Raw genomic sequence first — 12,776 nt, 5'->3', positions numbered from 1 at the left:
ATTTTTAATTAGGAGACTAGGAAATAAATGTACCAGCAAATTGCTGAAGGGTTTTCAGATGTTCTTGCCTGTCTCTTCAACCACTGATTGCCCTCCACCCGCCCACATTTCCCCAGGAGTAGCAGCTTCAGACATTTTGCCTGCTCGCCATGTGAGTCCATTAATTTCCTGCCAGTCAATACAATCAATCTGGCCCATCAGCCGGGTGCCTTAGGGAGAGGGGGTAGGACAGGAAGCAAACGTGTCTGGTGGCACATCACAGCGCCTGCTGCTCAAATCAATCTCCTCCTTTGGCTGGAGAAAGCCTGATTGATTGAGACGAAGCCTCTGCGGTACGCCAGCAGCAGAGACAGCCTCCGTATCCGTCCATGCATGAGCTGCAGCAAAGCATACAAAAATGTTTGCTAGGTATTCTGGGAGCTCTGTGGCACGCAGGCTGAATCGATGGCAACAGAATGCTTATGCCTCGGGTCTACTGGGTGGGCCAGAGCAGAGATCATTCAGGTTTGTAACTCAAGGGTTAAGTCAGCTGGACAAGATGGAGGCGGGCAGGTGGGGGGGGGTTGCTTAGCAACCAGAGAGAGGCATGAGAGGGTAACACTGTGCCCTGGATGGCTGTTCAGTTCTGAGGGAGTTTTCTTCTGCATATTTGACTGGGAGCCTCCCTGCTATGAACAAGGCCTGAATTTTTTAATTTATTTTTTAAAGCTGAAACCTCTTTGTTCCTGTCACTCCAGTTTAAGGGGGGGGGGCTTTTCTCTCTGGGCTGGATTTGCTAACAAGGTCATGACTTCAAGATCTGTGGTGGGCTCAACTCTGGGAGTGGTGGGCAGTGTTCCTTCACTTATACAGGGGAGGGGGGCAACTCTCTGGAGCAGAGCGTGTGCTTTGCATTTAGAAAGAGCAGTTTAGTGGTGGGGTTGGGCAAGAGTAAAGCCCCCGGAGTATTCCAGCATCCCAGCAGGCTCTCCAGTTTATCCTTCATCATTATCTCAGCCTGGATAGCTCAGCTGGTTATAGCATGGTGTTGATAATGCCAAGGTTCGATCCCCGTACAGGGCAGCTGCATATTCCTGCGTTGAAGCGTGGTGTTAGAGGGTACCCCCAAAGGCAATCTAGCCCAACCCTCTGTAACGCATCCTCCTCAGAGTCTGTAGAACCTAAGCTCCAAAGCCATGAATGTCTAGAACTCCATGATATGTATCCAGACCTTCCAAGTGTCCCTATTTTCCTGGGACAGCCCCAGATTTACAGAAGCCCTCCCAGTTTCTGATTTGCTCCCAGAATGCCCCACTTTTCCTTAGGACGACCCATCTGGTACGCAGGCTGAGACCCTATCTGCCTGCGGACTGCCTCGCCAGAGTGGTGCATGCTCTGGTTATCTCCCGCTTGGATTACTGCAATGCGCTCTACGTGGGGCTACCTTTGAAGGTGACCCGGAAATTACAACTAATCCAGAACGCGGCAGCTAGACTGGTGACTGGGAGCGGCCGCCGAGACCATATAACACCGGTCTTGAAAGACCTACACTGGCTCCCAGTACGTTTCCGTGCACAATTCAAAGTGTTGGTGCTGACCTTTAAAGCCCTAAACGGCCTCAGTCCAGTATATCTGAAGGAGCGTCTCCACCCCCATCGTTCTACCCGGACACTGAGGTCCAGCACCGAGGGCCTTCTGGCGGTTCCCTCATTGCGAGAAGCCAAGTTACAGGGAACCAGGCAGAGGGCCTTCTCGGTAGTGGCGCCCGCCCTGTGGAACGCCCTCCCAGCAGATGTCAAAGAGAACAACAACTACCAGGCTTTTAGAAGACATCTGAAGGCAGCCCTGTTTTGGGAAGCTTTTAATGTTTGATGTATTATAGCAGGGGTGTCAAACTCAAATTCATCGGGGGCCGCATCAGCAGTTTGGTCACCCTCAAGGGGCCGGTTGTATCTGTAGGACTATGTGTCCACTCTTTATTATCATAAATTATTTTCATTGCATTCAATTATTACTGTTTTTTGTAATAATGTAAGTAATAACTAGCTCTGAAAGCAGAAACATAGTCAGAATAATGGCAAGTAGATATTCAAATGTACAATTATTGTACAATTTATTGGAAAATGGTTTTTGGTAACAGACAGTAATTTATTTATTTTTTAAACATACAAATATTGCTAAACAATTTTAAACAACTCTTGTTGAGACATTTCATTCTGAATCTACTACCCAGAGCCAGGCAGAGGATGATGGCAGGTGGGTGTCCTGCCCGCCACCAACATAAATCCTGGCTATGCCCATGATGTCGTGGTTCACCCTTGAGTTTAGAATCGCTCCCCAAGCCCTCCTCCCCGCCCCAACGGCCTCCAGCCCACCTGCCGATGGCGGGGAGCCCCGGTGGCTCCCTCTCTGCCCGCCCGGACCCCTGGCAGCCTTACATGAACCCCGCCTCGGCTGGAGCAGGAGCACTGGCGGAGACAGCGGCAGCAGAGCCACCGAGCTTTGTGCTGGCGGCGGCGGCAACGACGGGAGGGGGCCTGCCGGTGGCTCGGATTGCGCCTGCCTGCCTTGGACTCCCGCGGACCTCTCTCCCTCCGCAGCCCTCCTCCCCGCTCGGGAGCCTTATGGGGGGTGGCAGGAAGCGCCTCTGCCCTTTCCTGCCTGCGGGGAGTATGCGGCGGCCGGGCTGGGCGCGCAGGCTCTGAGAGGCAGCCCCGGCACCAGCAACTGACCAGTGGCCTTTGCGGCGGCGGCACCAGCAACACCGGCGGCGGCAGCCTGCCCCCACCCCACTCCAAACATGAGCCCCCCCCTTGGGGAAATAAGCCCCCTTTCCTCGGGGGCGCATGGAGCACCTTTCGCCCTCTTCCACCACCCATAGCATCTCCCTTTCCAGCGCCCTCCCTCCGTCCGTCCCTCCCTCCGCCAGCCCGGTGCTTGGAGGCTTCTATGAGTGTCCGCTTGGGGGGAGGCCAGCAGGAAGGTAGCCCCCCTCGCCCCAGCGGCGGCCCGGCTCCGGGAGGAGGAAGAGGAGGAGGACTATGTCTTTGCTCACCGCGCTGGCGATGAGCGCAATGCCGAGGCGCACCCGCGCTGCCCGGTGGTCACCCTTGACCCGCCCCAGCAACACTTCCGCTGTCCCCGCAGCCCTCCACCCTGGCCAGCAGCCGCTTGGAAAAGGGCTCGTCATGGTCCAGCCGCTCTCTGGGCGCTCGCTGCTGCCACTCCATCGCCTCCTGCGCCGACGAGCAGCCTCACATTGGCAACTACCGCCTCCTCAAGACCATCGGGAAGGGAAACTTCGCCAAGGTCAAGCTGGCCAGGCACATCCTGACAGGAAGGGAGGTGGCTATAAAAATAATCGACAAGACGCAGCTGAATCCAACGAGCCTCCAGAAGCTCTTCCGAGAAGTGAAGAGTTTGGAATCCCCCCCCCCATATTAAAATTGGAGCGATTAGTTCAGTGGGAGCAGCAGAGACCCTCGCTTTCCCGCAGCTCGCTGTTTTCTTTTACACCTAACCTGGCTGTGCGCCCGGGAAAAGATCAAAGCGGAGCGAAAAGATATAGTAAAGAGGCTTGGCAGGGTTTTTGCCCCGCAAATCACGCTTGCTTGGCTCGGGGGTGTGTGTGTTGTGTGTGTGTTTCCCTCTTCTCCTTTCCCCCTCCCACTTCTCCCTGGGTTTCCTGACGGCGCACAGCGCTGCGCTCAGCAGACGGCTGGGCTGCTTCACCGCCTGGTGCGCTCAGAGTGGGCGCACGTGTTTGGGGCTGCCTGGGATTGGCCGCGACGGGGATCCGGCGGGCGCTGCCACCTGGTGGGCTTGCTGATCCCGTATCCGGAGGCTTTCTCTCTCTCTCCCGTCCTTTTAGAGTCTAAATAAAAGAATAATAAAAGGTGAAGGCTGGCGGCCGGCGGCGGCTACACGGGCCACATGGCGAGGTCTGGCGGGCCGGATTTGGCCCGCGGGCCTTGTGTTTGACACCCGTGTATTATAGTATTTTAATATTCTTTTGGAAGCCGCCCAGAGTGGCTGGGGAAGCCCAGCCAGATGGGCGGGGTATAAATAATACCGTATTTTTCGCCCCATAAGACGCACCGGCCCATAAGACGCACCTAGATTTTTGGGGGGGAAATAAAGGGAAAAAAATTTATTTCCCCCCCAGGTGCGCTGCGCTACACCAGGAGCTTGGGGCGTGCTGAGCTCAGCGCGCCCCAAGCTTCTGCGTGCGCGCAAGCAGTCCGCTAGCCTTGGGAGAGCCGCGGGGCTCTCCCAGGGCTAGCGGACTGCTTGCGCGCACCTAGAAGCTTGGGGCGCGCTGAGCTCAGCGCGCCCCAAGCTTCTGCGTGCGCGCAAGCAGTCCGCTGCCGCCCCAAGCCTCGCGCACCCGGTGGGACCTCCTGCCGGGTGCGCGAGGCTTGCAGACACTCGCCCCATAAGACGCACCCCGATTTCCCCTTCATTTTTGGAGGGGAAAAAGTGCGTCTTATGGGGCGAAAAATACGGTAAATTATTATTATTATTATTATTATTATTATTATTATTATTATTATCATCATCATTGTAGAAATGTTGGAGGGTATCGGTAGGACTGGACGTCCCTGTTTTCATTGGAGAGATGCTGATGTTATTATTGCTAGTTTCTTATCCAGCCTTCTCCCTAAGATCGCCGGGCAGGTTGGCACCAACTGATACGGAACACTACGCAGTATTTAAAAAGCATTTAAAGTGACTTTAAAAACTACAAAAATATGGTGGGTCCTATTCAGTGCTTTTTTCTGGGGGGATACAGGGGTATGCATACCCCTAAACATTTTAGAAATAATAATTTATTTTTTTTTAATTGTCCAGTAGAACCTTAGAGACCAAATAAGTTTGTTCTGGGTACAGTGGTACCTCGGGTTACATACGCTTCAGGTTACATACGCTTCAGGTTACAGACTCCACTAGCCCAGAAATAGTACCTTGGGTTAAGAACTTCGCTTCAGGATGAGAACAGAAATCGTGCTCTGGTGGCGCGGCGGCAGCAGGAGGCCCCATTAGCTAAAATGGAGCTTCATGTTAAGAACAGTTTCAGGTTAAGAACAGACCTCTGGAACGAATTACGTTCTTAACCTGAACTAGCACTGTATAAGCTTTTGTGTGCACGCACACTTCTTCAGAACATGCACATGAAAGCTTATACCCAGAACAAACTTAGTTGGTCTCTAAGGTGATACTGGACAATTTTTTAAATTTTTTAAAATTTATTTCGACTGCGTCAGACCAGCACAGCTAGCTACCTGCCCCTAAGGGATCTAAGTTTGGCCTCATTGGAGGGCCGTATTTCAATACGAGTAGGAAAACGAGAGTACCCTTAAACGTTTTTAAGAGGAAAAAAAGCACTGGTTCTATTAATGTTGGAGGGTATGTGACGCCTTTCATGTTCCCTTTAATACATCTGGAGGTACAAAAGGAGTTACCGTAATTTAAAACAGCAACCGCAACAGCAGAACTGCACGAGGTCAAGTTGTTAATGTCTGCCCCTTCCTTTCCTGCTTCCTTGGTTTCAGAAATGACTTCCACAGATCTCTCCGGTGAGCCAGCCCTGTGCAGCTTGGAAGCAAGTCTCTGGGTCTCTGGGGACACCTCCTCCTCCTCCTGGCCAGCTTGCTGTGGACTCCAGCGGCCCATTAACCAGAGGCCCCCCTTTCTCTCCGCCATGCCACAGGCCACCCTGAACGACGGGTCTTCCCGGCGGCTGAGCTATCTTTGAAACAGCCCGGCCCCTGGAATGCCTTGTGGTTCTTGCGGTTTCCCAGCGAGGGTTCCAGACCGGCCGGGCAGGCAGCAGGACATGAAGCGGCTTTCTGTTTGGGGGGAGTGGCAGAGAGAGTGGAGGGGGGGACACGATACTGGGAATACACTGAGAATAAACATGGGAAGCCACAGAGGAGAACGCCAAGCACTAAAGGGAGCCAGAGGCGGCCGGCGGCCAGCAGGAGCCTTCAGCCCTCGCTTTATTTATGCAGCCCGGCTTTTAAAAATACCGAACTCTACTGACATGAACTCACTTGAAGCATCTTCTCAGCAAACATCCTGCCATATTTAGCCCAAAGCTCGGAGTCACAGTCTCTCTCTCTCTTCTCTCACTCTAGTTTCTTCACCAGGGCATAACATTTCAGCTTGGGGTCCCCGTTAGTGGGGTTAAGCATCTGTATGGCATTGAGAGCTGCAACGGAGCAGTCAATTGCCCATAGAGGCAAGTGGCGCAGGGCACCAGGGCGCCAAGTTCTGGAGGGCGCCAGGGAAGAGGCGGAGGCCGGGCGCGGCACCTCGTGGCATCAGCTCGGCGCCCTCGCCCGCCTCACTGAAGCAGCGCCGCGTCCAGAGTCTCTGCCTCTTCCCCACTGAAGGAGCCACCCTCCAGCCACTGCCCACCTCCTCCAGCCCCACAAAGCTGCCCGCAACGCTGTAAAAAGTTCGGCAACTCTGGGAAACGGGGGGGGGGGAGGAGTCAGTGGCGTAGCGTGGGTTGTCAGCACCCGGGGCAAGGCAAGTAATTTGCGCCCCCTAACCCGGGGCAAGGCAAGTAATTTGCGCCCCCTAACCCCTAACCTGCCGCCGCTGCCAGCTTCTTCTTGCTGCTGCCTGGTCTGGTCTGGTGTGGTTCTCTCCCGCGCTCAGCGCTGCGCTGGGCGGCCGCTGCACTGTCCCTCCCCCAGATAGTCCCTCGCTCTCTCTCTGCACCGCACGCCTGGCACCCACCCCCTCCACAGTGGGCAGCGACCCAGCGGCTCGGATCGGATTCGCACAGCCAGCACTGCAGTGAGAGAGAGTGAGTGAGCCAGGTAGGGGCAGAGAGCTGCGAGTGCGAGCGCCCCCCCAGATGTTGCGCCCGGTGCGGCCGGCCCCCCTGCACCCCCCACGCTACGCCACTGGGAGGAGTGCTGGAGGGATCTTTGCACCACAGCGCCGGATATACTTAAGATGGCCCTGATGTCAGCCACCCTCTCAGGTGGCCGGCATTCATCACCGAGGCGAAAGAGACCCTTTCCACAAACACCCTCCTCTCTTTAAGACCCTAGGAAGAGCCTGGTGGATCAGGCCAATGGGATTTCTAGTCCAGCATCCTTGTCTCGCAGTTGCTGAAGAACTTCACATTGTGTCTCTTTATGTTCTCTGGTTGCTTTTATGATATGTGGCGGGGGGTGGAATAAAGGGAGAATTGGAATAAATAATTAGAGATCTCAATTCCGACCACACAGTGGAAAACCGTTTTAACTGCTATAACAAGGGTGTCTCTGGACCTTAAATTGAGGCTCATACATCAAAAAATAATACAGTGGTACCTTGGGTTACAGAAGCTTCAGGTTACAGACTCCGCTAATCCAGAAATAGTGCCTTGGGTTAAGAACTTTGCTTCAGGATGAGAACAGAAATCGTGCGGCGGCAGTGGGAGGCCCCATTAGCTAAAGTGGTACCTCAGGTTAAGAACAGTTTCAGGTTAAGAACGGACCTCCAGAATGAATTAAGTTCTTAGCCCGAGGTACCACTCTACTTAGAATATACTGGACCCCATTATGTTTGTTTAAAAAAGGGCTATCTAAGGCAGGGGTCAGCAACGTTTATCTTGCCTGGGCCAGATCGGTCCTGTGGAGATCATGCGCCTGTGATTTTCAGTATCTGCGTCTGCGCAGATGTGATTTTCGGCGCTGCAGAAGCGAGTCCCTGCACTGCGCCGGTTTAGCGCAGTGGGTGAGTGGGCGGCTCGGTTCGGGAGCGGTTCGTGGGCCAGTCAAACAACCTTCGCGGGCCACTTCCGTCCTATGGGCCTTAGGTTGCGGACCCCTGATCTAAGGTATCTAGCTATTGGAGATGCAACGGGGATAATGCTTCTCTAAAACATATTTTTTCATTGTTCCTATACCGAAAGATTTTTGGCAGAAGGTAACTGAAACTATCAACAGAACTGTATGGAACAACCTTACATTTACAGAGCAAAATATCCTCTTGAATTATATGCCCAGCACATGGAACCTTACAAAAGGACAATGCGAGTGGATTCTCTGTGCCCTTACCACAGCAAAAAGTCTGATCCTGATGAATTGGAAAAATAAAAATGCGGCTCCCTTTTGCGATTGGATTGAAGATTTATTTAAACTCGCAACATATGAACAACTTGCATATAAACACAGACTTGCCATGGACAAATTCAGTGATATTTAGAATCCACTCTTACGAATACTGCAATAGGTTAAGATCTGGTGAAGTACAATAACAACCTTGTAAAGTATACAGTTTGGGGTCTCTTCCGTTAATTTTCCTTTCTACATTGGTTCTGTTTCTCTTTTTCTTTTCTCTCTCTTTTATTTACATCTCACCATGTTTAGTGCACATATAATTATGTTAATTTGACCTTTCAATAAATATGCTTATAAAAAACCAAAACAAAACCAGTATGTGGTGGGGGGCTGTGTACACCAGCAGTTCCCTTTTTTTGGGGGGGGGGACACTGCCAAGTGGCCCCTAGCCTACAAAAAGCATAATTCAGAATAGTGGCTTGCCTGACCTACTAAGGAAGATAATAACACCGCCGAACAGTAATGATTAATTGTGCATTTGTTAAAAAACCAGTTAAAGCTATGTAGTTTAATGAATCCAGCAAAACGAATGAAATTGATCCAGCTTTTCAAAGTCTGATAGTCATTTACACCTCCAGTGCTCACTTAGGGAACCAACGGGTTCCACGCTACACATTCAAAGCACATTTTTTAAAAAAGCACAGTTTCTCACAAAGAGTTCTGGGAGTTGTAGTTTACTCCCCATGGAGATACTGTTCCCAGCACCCTTAGCAAACGACAGCACCCAGGATTCTTTGGGGGAGGTTATGTGCTTTAAACGTGTGGCTTGTACACAGCTGGTAACAGCTGAGTATTTCAGGGGGACAATTCTCCAAACTTGTGTGTACATTAGCGGGCAGGGGAGGGCAGAGAAAAAAGCAAGATTGGGCATATAAACCCAGATCTATCATCGTCACTGTCTGTTATGTATTGAGTTGAATAGGATCCAAAAGGCAGCAGTCTGATTGGTCCTAGAACAATAGGATTCAGAATGCAGCAGTCTGATTGGTCCTAGAACAATAGGATTCAGAATGCAGCAGTCTGATTGGTCCACAGGAGCCACCCAATCCAGCTCCAGGTGGAAGTGAATCCGCAACCTGATTGGCCTACAGGAGAATCCCGGAACTAGCCAATCACATGGGGCCCATTGTGTAAATAACGTATATAAGGCAGACATTCTGGGGGAACTTCCATTCCTCCTCACCACTATGAGCTGAATAAAGAGCATGAAATCCACTCTCGACTCCGAGTATATTTCACTGTCCAAGTTCTGTTCTTTTTGCATGTGGAAGGTCCCAGGCAGTGGCGTGGGGGGGGGGGGCAGCCACAGGGGTGGTTCCCCCGGGGTGCAAAATTCTTAGGGGCACAAAGTGACCTCTCCAAACAACAAAACGACTCTTCCTTTCTTATCTCTGCAGCTGTGATCTCCTGGATGACATGGACGCCATTAGGGAGTTGAATGTGCATGCGTACTCCACCTGTTTGCGCTAGCAAGCCACGCTACGCCACTAGCCCCAGGTTCAATCCCTGGTCCTGCCCTTCCTTAAAAACTTCTAAAAACATGCAGGTGGAAGCTGGGATAAAGGTCTCTATTTACAAGGCTTGTTGGAAGAGGAAGGTCTTCAGGAGGTGCCCAAAAGGCAACAGATATCTGATGTCTGATATTTAACAGAAGAGAATTCCAAGGGGTCAGTGCCACCACACTGAAGACCCTGTCCCTGCAATGTGTGGAATGAACCTCCTGACAAGGTGGCATCTGCAGGAGGCCCTCACTTGTCGAGTGCAGTGATTGATTTGGTACATAAGTGGCAGACCTTGAGGTCTCAAATTTCAGCAGTGTGGTGCTAAAATTTGGTGTGCCGAATTTTTGCACTTTATGCACCACAACCAGAACCTTGAACTTAGCCCGGTAACTAATTGGCAGCCAGTGCAAATTTCCTTTTTCTCTCCCTCCCTTTTTATTATTATTTTGCAGCACAAACGCACATAACACTCATAAAAAGAAAGAAAAAGAAAAAAGAAACGAAAACATCAAAAGAAAATGCAAAAACCAATACGAAACAAATAATGAACAATGAACATGTAACCATATTTCAGTTCTTCTTTTCTTCTCGTTGACTTCCTTCGACCTCAGCGCAGTTCTTTTTTCATGTTTAGTAAACTGTTTCCTACTCACTACGTTCTCCCCCTTTTCTTTCTATTTTTAGCTTTTACACCATAATTTGTTTTGCAAAAGTCCCCCAATTTTTTATTCATTTTATAACACAAAAAACAAACAATACAAACAAATTATTGTCTTATCCTCCCCCCCTAAACATCCTTCCCCCCCAAGTCCCCCCTATCTGATTTTCATTTTAACTCATCTTTAGCAGATTACGTATATCATAATTTTTAACCATTTTTTTATCACACTTAAAAATCTTTACATTTTATCACTTACAAATAATACTATTTTAAAATACATTATCTTCTACTTCTAACCCTACAGCCTATATCCACTTCCAAAGCTAGTCTATTATAGTTTTGCAAAAGTTAATCAAAGCAAGTCCAGGTATTAATTTGAGGGCACTGATTTTTAAGGTAATCTCTGTATTTCCCCCCATTCTTTTTGAAATTTTTGTTTAGACTGACCCCTAATTGCATCTAGCCAATTCAATGTCATCAAATAATTTTTCTTGCCATTCTTTTTCTGTTGGTGTTGTCAGTGTAAATTTTCTTCTAGCAGCAGGGTAATGCAGGGGCAATATCCTGTCCCACAGCGAGCAATTGAGCCACCACTTTTTTGCAGTAGCTTACAGACAAACTTCGAGGGCGGCTTTATATATAGAGCACATTGCAGCAGTTCAATTTAGAGGTTAAGCAGACGGATTTGGATTAACATTTCTTTGCAGAGGAGCATGTGCGATAGTTGTGGTTTGTTGAAAGCCAACAGAGATGAGAGAGATTGGTAGAGAAACGGGAATTTTTTGGTGGTGAGTCGGTTGAGAGTTCCTGTGATTTGTAAGTTTCCCTATGGCTCGTAAATGCAGGGTGATGAAATGTGCGGAGCAGACTAAGAAAATATAGTCACACCTCGTTGCTCTGCATAATTTCACTAAGCTGGTAGAATCCAGTGTTTCTTGATCAAAGGTGTAATGGGTATGAGTTACTCGTGCGTAAACTGGTGCTTTTCTCGGTTAATTTGCCTTGTTAAACCTTTCTGACTGCACAGCCCCTTCTCATCGTGGCTGCCTCAGTCACTGGCAGAATCCGTCAGTGGGCGTTTCTTGAACCTCTTCCAGCATAAAAGTTGTTTGACACCCAGTCTCCTCCTCCTCTCACTGCGCGGGAGTCTTCTGCGCAGGGAAGGCGTGGGTAGCGGAGGACCTGGGCTCTCCTCACTGATGTCCAGTGAAGAGTCCTGGAGCCCTCTCTCCACTTTCCCCGTCTGCCCCCCTTTATCCCTGGTGTTGCGGTGATTGGCTTCCCCCTCTACTGAGCTGTTTCTCCCCCTGCTGCTGGGTCCTTCGCCAGCATCATCTGGGAGCCTCCCCCTCGCCTCTCGCTCCGATGTCAGTTCCCTGACAAAAGGACACATGCGTTTTAAAACGGACAACGCTGAGAAAAGCTGTGTAGCTATTAGGTGGTGATAAGGGAGAGATCTGGCCCAGTTTGAATTTAAAGGCAAACTTAACTTGCGATTCCTCAGACAATAAGAGTACCAAAAACACATCCACACTTTTCCAAATGTTGCAGTTCTCCAGCCAAGTATTGCGCGCGCGCGCACACACACACACGGTTTGCATAAGAATGCATGCATTGGTGAAGATAACACATAAAAATACAATATGTTGTTGTTGTTTAGTCGTTTAGTCGTGTCCGACTCTTCATGACCCCATGGACCAGAGCACGCCAGGCACTCCTGTCTTCCACTGCCTCCTGCAGTTTAGTCAAACTCATGCTGGTAGCTTCAAGAACACTATCCAACCATCTCGTCCTCTGTCGTCCCCTTCTCCTTGTGCCCTCAATCTTTCCCAACATCAGGGTCTTTTCCAGGGAGTCTTCTCTTCTCATGAAGTGGCCAAAGTATTGGAGCCTCAGCTTCAGGATCTGTCCTTCCAGTGAGCACTCAGGGCTGATTTCCTGAAGAATGGAGAGGTTTGATCTTCTTGCAGTCCATGGGACTTTCAAGGGTCTCCTCCAGCACCATAATTCAAAAGCCTCCATTCTTCGGTGATCAGCCTTCTTTATGGTCCAGCTCTCACTTCCATACATCACTACTGGGAAAACCATGGCTTTAACTATACGGACCTTTGTCGGCAAGGTGATGTCTCTGCTTTTTAAGATGCTGTCTAGGTTTGTCATTGTTTTTCTCCCAAGAAGCAGGCATCTTTTAATTTCGTGACTGCTGTCACTTGCCCAAAAATGGAGAGAAGAAGAAGTCCCAGCAAAAGAAGAATGGATACAAAAATTTATGGAATATGCAGAAATGGTGAAACTTACTGGAAAAATAAGAAATCAAGACAGCAAACTTTTTTATAAAAGAGTGGAAATGGGTTTATTGAATATCTACAAACAAAATGCAGACAGATAAGAACATTGGCAGGATTATTGTAATAACCTGCAGTTTTATAAAAGTATATATTTAAAGTAGATGAGTAAATTACCGTAGGTTAATCTGGAATATGCAGAATTTTAAAAAAAAAAATCTAAGGA

The sequence above is a fragment of the Podarcis bocagei genome (assembly GCF_964188305.1).
Source record: "Podarcis bocagei genome assembly, chromosome: 7".
In the NCBI taxonomy this organism is placed as follows: domain Eukaryota; kingdom Metazoa; phylum Chordata; class Lepidosauria; order Squamata; family Lacertidae; genus Podarcis; species Podarcis bocagei.
This window is presented reverse-complemented; position numbering follows the sequence as displayed.